Source organism: Drosophila kikkawai, chromosome 3R, assembly GCF_030179895.1.
Source record: "Drosophila kikkawai strain 14028-0561.14 chromosome 3R, DkikHiC1v2, whole genome shotgun sequence".
NCBI classification, from domain to species: Eukaryota; Metazoa; Arthropoda; class Insecta; order Diptera; family Drosophilidae; genus Drosophila; species Drosophila kikkawai.
Window position 1 is genome coordinate 1,747,735 of NC_091731.1, and position 11,275 is coordinate 1,759,009.

Here is an 11,275-nt window from a genome sequence, read left to right on the forward strand (position 1 = left end):
ATTCGCCAGGCTGTGTTTTGGAGCTTGGCCCTAGTCTGTTTCACATGCGAGCTGAACGTCAGCCTCTTGTCCAGGACCAATCCCAGATATGTGTACTCCACATGCTGTGGCAGGAGCTGACCATGAAGGAAGACACCTGGACATGTGCCTCTCCTCAGGGTGAATGTGACCACCGCACACTTGTCTGTGTTGATGACCACATTCCATCTACAGGCCCAGTTTTCAAACTTTTTGAGAAGTAACTGGAGTTTGTCCGTCGCACTGTAGATGCAGCTAGACCTGGCCAGTACTGCAGTGTCGTCTGCGTACGTGGCAGCGCATGTGCTCTCAGAGCTTAGATGAAGCGGCGCATCGTGGGCGAAAAAGGTTGTAAAGCGTGGGCCCTTACACGCTTCCTTGAGGAACACCAGCTCATATCCTCCTGGTGGTAGAGGCAACTCCATCCTGGACCACTTGGAAGCTCCTGTCCTTGAGGTAGCTGCAAATGACCTCGTAGAGCTGTGGTGGCAGCAGCTTTTTGACCTTGGACAGGAGCCCTTCGTGCCAGACCCTATCAAAGGCCTGTTGTATGTCGAGGAAAGCAGCCACAACATACTGCTTCCTCTGGTACCCCTCGACAATAAAGTCAACAACACGGTGGAGTTGTTCTTGGGTACCAATGCCTTTTAGAAATCCGAACTGGTGTCTTGGGATCGCCTCGATGACCTCAGGTAGTCTCTGGATCCTGTCTAGTATACACCTCTCGAACACCTTGGCAAACGTGGGAAGGAGACTGATTGGTCTGTAGCTAGCTACATCATTGCAGCTCTTCCCCTTTTTGTGCAGCATCACCACGTTTGCGTTCTTCCAAGAGGTCGGAAAGTGTCCGAGTCTCAGTGCAGCATTGTACACTAGGACCAGGAAGAGAAGTGCCTTGACCGGAAGGAGTTTAGCAACTCTACTGGAAATGCCATCCGCTCCTGGCGACTTCCGGTTCTTCAACTTCCTGATCCTGTCCTGAACTTCTGAAAGAAGGACTGGAAACTTGGGAGAGACTTGCCTTTTGCTCTGCCCAGCAAGCTTCCAGAGCGCGTAGTCCGTGTCCCTATCTGGTGTTGCATCCTCGAGCTCCTTCTCCAAGAGCTCCTGGCGTAGGAGGTTTAGCCGGTTCCTGACGCGATTGCCCAGTCTGCGATACACCCTTAGCACCCTGGCATCGTGTGTTCTGGAGTACTCCCTCCTGAGCCTGTGTTTGGTGTCGATCATTGCCCTGATGTCCGGTGGAAGAGGAGGGCGGGGCATTGTGTTTCGGCTTCTATCCGGGGGCGTTGCGAGCTCTGCTGCAGCCTTGATTTTATCCTCCAGAAGTATGGCAGCGTCATCTACGTCCTCGGCAGAGTTAATCTCCATATGCAGGTGGATGGAGTCCTCCAGGGTTCTTCTAAACATCCTGACGTTAGATCCGGGGGGCAGGAGCGTCCTTCTTGGCACATAAGCGCTTCCTGGCAGGTGTAGGTTGACTATGAGTGGGATATGATCCGAGCTAAGCTCAAACGATTCATTAATAGTCAGCCGACGTCCATGGAGTCCTTTAAGCAGGGCGAAATCCAGAGCAGAAGGGGTTCTGCCGTTGCAGGGAAAGCACGTAGGTCTGCCAGTGGCCAGGATTTGTGTGTTCGTGTTATCCAGGGCCTCAACCAGCATTGTGCCTCGCCTGTCAGCTCGGAAGTTGCCCCAGTTGCGGTGTTTGGCGTTGAAGTCTCCTCCTAAGATGGCTTTATCTCCACAAAGGTTAAGCAGAGCCTCAAATCCATCACATGTCCAGGTGGGGCGAGGGGGAAGGTAGACTGCTGCCACATCCAGATCTCCAAAAGGAGAGTTGAGAGTGGTCATCGCCATCTGTGCCAATCCCAGGCGTATCGGGTTGTGCTGATAGTTGGTCAGTCCACTTCTGACCAAAATCGCAGCTCCACCTCTGGTTACAGCACCAGGGAAGTCAGCTCTATGGAGGAAGTACCCAGGAATGTTGAAGAATACTCCGTGTTTAAGGAAGGTCTCAGACACAAGCATAATGTCAATGCTATGACTTAAGAGGTACACCAGAAGCTCCTCTCGATTAGCAAGGAGACTTCTGGCATTCCATATACCCACTTTAAGGGTCCCCATGGATAGGTGACATTCCTCTTTTCAGCTCCCTTACAACAAGAGAGATCGTGGCTAAGGAGGAAGCCAATTGCTCCACAGTGGCCTTGAGGCTGGCAAGCATGGTCACTACCCTCGTCATGTCCCAATCAGAGTCTGGGTTGGGTGGCGCTGTAGTATTATGAGACCCGCCTCGGCTTCCTAGCACTGGGAAGTCGTCCTGCAGGTTATAGCTTGCCTGTCTGAATCCAGGAGGTAGTTCAAAGGCGGCCGCAGGCGCGGCTGGTTGTTGCTGCTAGGCTCTCGTCCTTCGGGCATACGACAACCCTGGTTGAAGCATTGCCGACGGGATTGCAGTATCACGTCTGCGGGCACCTCTCCCTGAGTTGTTAGACGGCAAATTCTCTCTGGGGAGGACTCTCTTAAGCATAGATGCAAAGATACGGCATTTTTTGTCATATGCCGCATGACCTTCTCCGCAGTTAGCACAGCAGAGATTCGCTGCGATGACTGCCTTACAGGCCTCAGAGCCCGTCCAGTGGCTGTCTGCACACCTTCCGAAGACTGGTGGTTTAAGGCAATAGTTCTTGGTGTGATTAAATCCGAAGCACCGAAAGCATTGTTTCAGCCTGTTGCTATTCCTTTTTAATTCAGCTGTAATCTTAGCAATCAATAGCGCTTCTTTATTATTAGGGGCCTGCTTAAGGTCCACAAACCAGCAGTTCTGCCTTGCCTGGTCCGCTGATTTTTCTTGAGTTCCGGAGCTTCTTGTTCTAGACGGGGGGTTGTAGAGATTCACAGCTGTGTGCCCCAAATTTGTAAATTCCTGAATAATAAGGCCTAAACGGAAGCTCCTGTCCTCTTTCAAGCAAAAATGCTGAGATGACATTGTTAGCGGACAGGAGCCGGGTAATGGCTCTGTGCCTCCAGAGCGGGCAGTGCGCAGCTCAAAACCATCTTCCTCAATCTCCTGCAGGAGCACCTTCTCCATTTCTACAATGTTATTCACATTGGGAACAGTGCTCGGCCTCGGTTTGAAGATGGTGGTAGCAGGGGGCTGAACAGAAGCAGCCACTTGTTCAGCCATAGAGGAAGTCTCCTCTACAACGACGTCCTCATCCTTACAATCCATATCCTGCGCGAGGTCTAATGAAGCAAGGGTAGAACCGAGAGGGAGTGCTGAGGACTTAACTACATCCAGAGCTTGACCTGCGTCCAATTTAGTCAGCGCCTTTCTAGGGAGCGGATTCTTCTTACTTGCTTGCAGCTTTGTAGCAGCGTTAACGAGGGATGCCTTCTCCCTTGCCTTACGGGAGGTGGTTGGCTTCTCAGCTAGAGGATCAGCTTCAATCTCAGAATGAGAGGCATAGAGAGCGTTAAATTATTCCACAGGGCAATTTAAAGCATCCCTCATTTTTTTTTTTTTTTTTGAACAGCAGCCACATTTGCTTTATTGTCAAAATCCGATTCTAAAGAGCTTGACACCTCAGCAGGAGAACTTTTATTGGTGGCATTGGTATCTACCAACCTGTCCAAGAAGGTAGACAAGTCTCTTTAAATTCGCCTGGGCCTGCAATGGCAATCTTACGCATATCTTCAAGTTTAAAAGAATTATCCATAATCAACCCATAATCAACAATCACGACACGAGGAGCCACAGAAACTAAACTTCAAGCATCATATGCTCGCTTTGGAGACATCGAATTAACAGAAACTGTGACAAAGAGCTCCAATACTACGAATTCCGTCGATGTAAGGACTCTAAATGTCAATGAGCTGCTACAAAGGAAAATTGAACTGTTCCCGAAGTACACATTCGGGCTACCACATAGTCTGTCAACTTTTGAGCATCATCATATCGCCATTTATGTTGGACTAATATTCGTAATGATTATTAGCATCATTCATGTCGTTAAAAAATGGCAAGTAACTCATAAAAATCAACGAGGCCATACCACGTCTGCAACTACAGCTACTCTCGCAACTCAACCGTTTACAGTCAACATTGATGATTGTTGAACATCCGTTCCACGGGCGTGAGAATGTACAATTTCGTCATGAATATAATTGCTCGCAGCTGCCACCAGCCATCTATTGATAAGATTGCATTTGGTCGCTGTCCATCTACCTAAATAAACTCGGGAAACTCGCGACACCCGGGTCACGCACTAACTTGGAAGACCTTAGGGATTCACTAACCATATCCAAATTTGGAAGACCTCAGGGCCTCCACCAGCTACTCTCGCCCCCCTAGGAAGGCACGGACCTCCGGAACCCCGGCACGCAATCGGACAGCGGACCAGAGTGCGACCTAACGCTCGATCCCGAAGTTCAGCGGGCCCTATCCCTAACCCCAGCTCAACCCAATCTTCTTACCTCATTGTACAGTTACCCCACAATAAATTTATTAGTGCAAGTATAACCTAACTATTGTCCTTCTCCTCTGGAACCCGGGTCGGAAATTTCCTTGCAGCAACCACCTCAGACAACAAATAAATTTCTGAGACGAACCCTGGCCATCCATGAGCCACCGGAATGACCAACCGTCACAGTGGCGCCCGAACAGATTGAAGTGGTTGCAAGGAACAGACCGACACCAGCTGGGTATACCCAGCGTCAAAAAACGAATTTACGGAATACGTGGAAGAGTTCGGATTAGACACTTCGGGGAAAAGCGAAGAGCTAAGACGATTACTGGCAGCGTTTGCCAAGAGAACGGATCATACCGAAGAGGTCAGACAGCAACTCGCCGAGCTAACGGTAAGGTACAAGAGAGACAGAAGTCCGGCAAAAGATATAAGGAGGAGCAAAGACAGCAACTCGCCGGATCACCAGTAAGATACAGGAGGGACAAAAGCCCGGCAGAGATAAGACCGGAAATCTCAGGAAGCAGAGAAGAGAAGCAGAGCAACGAGGAAGAACCAACAATAAGCGCAAAAGCTAGGATTAGAGCAGCGAAAGAGCAGAAACAAAACAGCACGATGGAAGGAGAAAAAGTAAGAAAAATGGAGTGGAGAATGGAAACGGAGGTCGTTGACCGAGTACGGAGCTGGGGCGGGGTAACGACATAAGTCCGCCGCCATAATTCCGCCGTTTTAAAACGACATAATTTCGCGCGATCTTATGACGCTTGAGGACTCCATAAGTTCGCCGCGGGAAAAACGACATTATTTCGCCAGCCGCGATCTTATGACGCCGATAAGCGTCATAAGACCCATTAACCCAAGTTCGCCACAGAAAAAATGACATAATTTCGCGCTTTGGGATGTACTTATGTATGTATGTATGAACATGTCTGTACATACATGCATAACTTATATATCAGCCAGAAAACTAAAATTTTGGTATTTTATGGTATTTTTAAGTGCATTTTTATATTTCATTTTTTGCATGCAAAACAAACGAAATGTTTTCCACAAAATTTTATATTTGATTTCTATTAAGTACACAATAAGTTGCTTTTCAAGAAAATATGAAGTTATTCATACAAAAACGTGAGGTAAAAACCTATGAAAATCTTGTACCGTTCGCGATATAACGTTAAAAATCTAAAATAAGCTTTTAAAATAAAAATAACTCTTACAAATGGAAAGCAACAGTATTTTATTGTGGTTTTAGTTTTTAAGGCTGAAGTCAAACAAGACTTATGTTTTCTGTACCGTTTGCGATGCATTGTTTTCTGCAAATAATTAAAATATGACAATTACCCCAAACCTTGCTTTAATGCAATTAGTACTGGTCAAATGCATCGATCGTGCAAAAATTCCAGAAAATGGTCACATTTTTTTCCCATTATTCCATTATAATACAAATTCAGTACACTTTAATTCAAAATATTAAAATGTATTATTAAATATTATAATATATATTATATTATAAACCACAATAAAATATTGTTGCTTTCCATTCATGAAAGTTATTATTATTTTACTAGCTAAAGCCTAGTACTCTGACGACGAAATTCCGCTGTAATATGTGTTACAGCGGCCAAACTCCATAGAAAAAAAACGGTGTGAAAAAAGAAAGAAGAAGAAATTTGTGCCTCGTCGATTTTGCCGCTACTCTGTCGACGAAAATAATGGCTGTTCAAATTGAATGGCTCTGCCAGATCAAAATAGTAAACAGCTGATCTCGGGGTGTAACAATAATTAATTTGATTTTTTCTTACACCCCTAATGGAGGGAAAGTTGAAGGAAAAAAGTGGCATTGATAGGGCTGTCAAGGCGAAGCCCATGATATGGAATTTAACCCACAAAGGGAATTTTAATGTCATATTTATTAATATTTTACATTTTTTTCTAATATTTGTTTACAAACAGCTGTCCAGTGTGACCAAAGAAAAGCCATAATAGGTACATTTTCTTGGCGTTTCATGGCTTCTCCTTAATTCTTTTGGTCACACTGGTTACCGAGCCAAATAAAGAGCGATTCCGCTATAACACGTGTTACAGCGGATTTTCGTCGTCAGAGTACTAGGCTTTAAATCCTCAAAAAAAAAATCATAATACAATGTTTACATAGAAGTGTTGTCATATAAATATCGGCCAGAACACTAAAATTCTGTTTTGTTTTTTGTATTTATACATGTGAGTACATATTTACAATGTACAAATAAATGTAATAAATGTATGAACATATGTAAGTATACATATACGTAATTTTAAAACGCCATAATTTCGCGCGACCTTATGACGCTTTTCGGCGACATAAGACCGCGGCTGGCGAAATTATGTCGTTTTTTCTGTGGCGAACTTATGTCGCTTTGATGCGTCATAAGTCTGTCACAAATAATTTTAAAGCGACATAATTTAGCGCTGTCTTATGACGCTTTTCGGCGTCATAAGATCGCCGGAAAGAAACGCCATAATTTCGCGGACCAAATGTACTGGGTGAAATTGTGGCGACGGACTTATGTAGCTGGGGCATCCGATACCAAGGAACGACGAACCCACTGGAATTCTTAAACCAAATGGAGCAGTAGGCGTCGGGATACGGTATGCAGGAGAACCAACTAATTCAGACCATGCCGTATTTATTGGAAGGAGCCGCCATAGACTGGTGGAATACCACGCCAACCAAAATTAGTTCACGGAAGTAACTAAAGGCAGAACTCCTAGAGTACTTCCTGCCTCCAAGATATGAGGAACGACTAGAGACACAGATCACACAGCTTAAACAGCGGGAATCAGAACCAGTGAGGGAGTACGGGATGGGACTAAGAAACTGTCAGAAGAGGAAAAACTCGACCGCATATTTACCAACTGCAGAAGCAAGATCAAGCTCTACACGCGGAGATCAGGATTTAGGTCGCTGACAGAGTTCCTCAAACTAGCAGAGGAAGTGGAGGAGATCGAAGCAGCAGAGAACCAGACACGATACAACCAACCAACACAGCAGCAAACACGGCCGGAAATGTATATGCGATGCGGCGGGACAGGCCATGCGGCACGCTTTTGCGGCAATCCGCATTTTGCTGGGTCTGGAGTGTTGCAAAGCGGGACCGGGAAACGAAGGAGGCCTGAGCAGATTAAGCTGGCAGCTCAGGCGCCAAGACTAGAGCCAGCAACAGGAAAACAACCAATCTGCGACGGGTACCAAATAACCGCATGAATCGGGATTGGCAGCAGAACGGCAAAGGGAGTGATAGGCACCGGAGCATCACGAAGCGCAATAAGCATGAATCGGTACCAGGACCTCAGAAAGCAAGGAGCGGAACCCGAGCCGAAATCACGATGTCCAATGGATCAAGCCAGAGGACCGTAGGAATGTTCACAGCAGATATTCGATTCGCGGAAAAACCGTCACCCTGAGATTCCTGATACTTAAACAGGGATCTTGTTAGGAATGGATTGCCTGGCCGGAGCACTCAGCCTACTGCGGTGAGGGAAGTTGGAATTGGAGATAACAACCACGGGGACGGGGAAAGCGAGAAGGACCTTGCAGCCAAGGGAAACGACGCCGAGATGCCAGAACCATTGGAGGCAGAGATACAAGCGTTCCTGGAAAGTCAAAGGCAAGTATTCGAGGGACTACTGGGAGTGAGTAACATTATAAGACACACGATTTACTTTAAGGACGACAGACCTAGCGCTAGGGCTAATAGAGCCTTCGTGCAACCCATATAGCGCGCCGGTGGTACTGGTGAAAACGAATAACAACACTTGGAGGATGTGCATAGACTATCGACTATTGAAAGAAAAAACGGAGAAAGACGCTTACCCGGTACCAAGGATGAATTATATATTGGACCAATTAAGGGAAGCAAGATTCATAAGTACGATAGATCTAAAATCGGGATACTGGCAAATTCCAATGGATAAAAACCGCCAGCAATACACTGCGTTTACAGTGCCGGGGCGGGGGCTGTTCCAGTGGAAAGTGATGCCATTCGGATTGACGACAGCACCTGCAACATTCCAGCGGGCATCGGATACGATAATAGACCCGGAAATGGAACTATTTGTATTTGCCTACTTAAATGACATCGTGGTCATTGGACGGAGCAAGCAAGAGCATCTGGAGAAACAAGGGGAGGTGTTCAGAAGACTGCAGAGTGCGAACCTAAAGATAAACCCAGAGAAATGCCAGTTCTTTCAGAAAGTACTAAAATATCTAGGACACGTGGTTAGCTATAGAGAAATAAGAACGGACCCAGAAAAAATAGCGGCAATTCAAGAGCTGGCGGCACCGAAAACCACGAAGGAGGTCCACAGTTTTCTAAGGATGGTATCATGGTACCGATGGTTTATACCTAACTTCACGGAGCAGGCCGGAGCGCTCCAAGATCTCCTGAAGAAAGGGAAAAAGTTTGAATGGGCAGAGAATCAGCAAAGGTCATTCGACAGCTTGAAGGAAAGTCTGACAAGGGCACCAGTACTGTCATGCCCAGACTTCAATCGCCAGTTCAAGCTACAGACAGACGCCAGCGACTTAGGGATAGGTGCGGTGCTGACACAGGATGGAGAGGATGGGGAACACGTAATCTCGTACGCCAGCAGGAGACTAAGTAGCGTGGAACGGAACGACAGCGCCACAGAGAAGGAGTGCCTAGCGATATATTGGGGCATCAATAAGTAAAAGATGTACTTGGAGGGCTACGAATTTGTGGTCATTACGGATCACATAGCGTTGAAGTGGCTCAATTCAATAGAGAGTCCGTCGGGAAGAGTCGCGAGATGGGCACTAGGCCTCCAGCCTTTCCAGTACAATATCGGAAGGGAAAATTGAATGCGGTAGCCGACGCGCTATCAAGAGCACCAAGAATCGAACTAAAAGCCATAAGTGGGACAAAGGACTGGCTAAAGCAAAAGTTCGAAGAGGTAGAGAAGGACCCAGGAAACACAGAATTCAAGAAAGTGGGAGACCGACTCTATAAATAAGGCGGAGACGGGGAGGACCCGCAGCCATGAAAACTATGCATAACGAAGGAGGAGATACAGCAGGTATTGGCAGAGAACCATAGCATGGCAGAAGCGGGCCACCTAGGCATTTATAAAACGCTAAAGCGGATCAAGCAACGGTACTTTTGTGCACGACTAGAAAGGGACGTAAGACAATTCGTCAGCGAATGCCAGTGCTGCCAGAGATACAAAGAATCTCAACAAAAAACGGCAGACAAAATGTTGACAAGGAAACGATGTGTGTCGATTTTGTTGGACCTCTCCCTCGCACTAAGCACGGAAACACCACGTTGCTAGTTATAGTGGACAAATTCTGTAAATGGGTAGAACTTCCGAGTCAACCAAATTCAGCCCGGCGCAACTGATATTTGGAAAGGAATTAAGGCTACCAAACACGGTTTTCGACACCGTAACGGCCGGATCAGGGCTAAAAGCAGAATGTGTGGATACCAGATGGAAAAGGCTGAACAACCTTAGGGAAGAGGCCATGGCAAAGATGGAAGAAGCAGCAGAACGACAGAAGCAGCACTACAATTTACGTAAAAGAGAGTGGAAGCCTGCAGTAGGGGACTTGGTATGGCGCAAAACACACCTGCTATCCAAAGCGGCGGACAATTTCAACGCCAAACTAGCGCCAAGATTTGACGGGCCGTGGAAGGTAGGAAAATTCATATCACCCGAAATAATGCACGTAAAAAATTCAGAGACACAGAAAACAAAACGCGTATACATCGGGGACACAAAACCACATATAGGGGCCAGATCAGAACCAAGCAACACTAAAAACCAATAACACAACACTAAACACAAATAACACAACACTAAACACAAATAACAGAGCACTAGAACACACACACAACACAACACTAACCAGTGAACTGTGAGGTTGTGTTCTAACCGCGCTACGTCTAATTATCCTTTTTTCGGTCGGTGCCGGGTGTATGGTAGTTAGCCTGAAACTGGGCAAAAGCGCAGTGCGAGACTCCTTGGACCCTGGTACGTACCTGGTGCTGCTCCTGGATCGGCTCTGAGGCTTTCTCAGTTGCTCAACAAACCTGGGCGCTTGCTCTACCGGTGGGACCCGAGGCAAGGGGGGTGACTCTCTCCTCTCCTCTTCTCCGCACAAAACTCTTTTTTTGCTCTCACTTTCCATTTTACCTCACACCTTCCACAAGCTACTTTCCCCGCGTTTCTTTAGAACGTAAACACAGCTGATTTTGATCTGTATCCTAGTGTTGTGTAACGCCAGGGGAGAGAGCCGCGCTTAACAGCACAACATTTCCAGTGTTGGTAAACACGCGTGGTTAAGCTTTTCCCGCCGATTAAGTTTTCAAAAACGTTGGCACAGATATTTATTTATTTAATTAAATAAATATAGTCTTATATCCTGAAGCCGTGCTCGGCTGCGAAGTTGGCAGGTGGGATAGGTCACGGAGCCGACCAAAGTCCGATCCCCCGCGTAAGCGGTGTCCCATACAAGGGACGTCGGGGACCGAGAAGGGGCGGTATAACCCCCGTCGTAGCGCCAGGGGGAAATCCCTGGCCAGCGTGGGAGCCCTGCGTGGACCGACAGGCCGGCCATGGAGGAGGACATAAACCCCTTTGTGTGCGGTTCGGCTCCAGCGAGGTCGCCTTGCCATCAGAGGGAAGGGGATGATGCAGTGACCTTTAAGAGGAGCAGCAAGCTCCCCCGATCGCCCACTGAGCTGGAAACCATGGAGGATGGGCGGAGCCCTGGGTCAGGCTCTACGCCG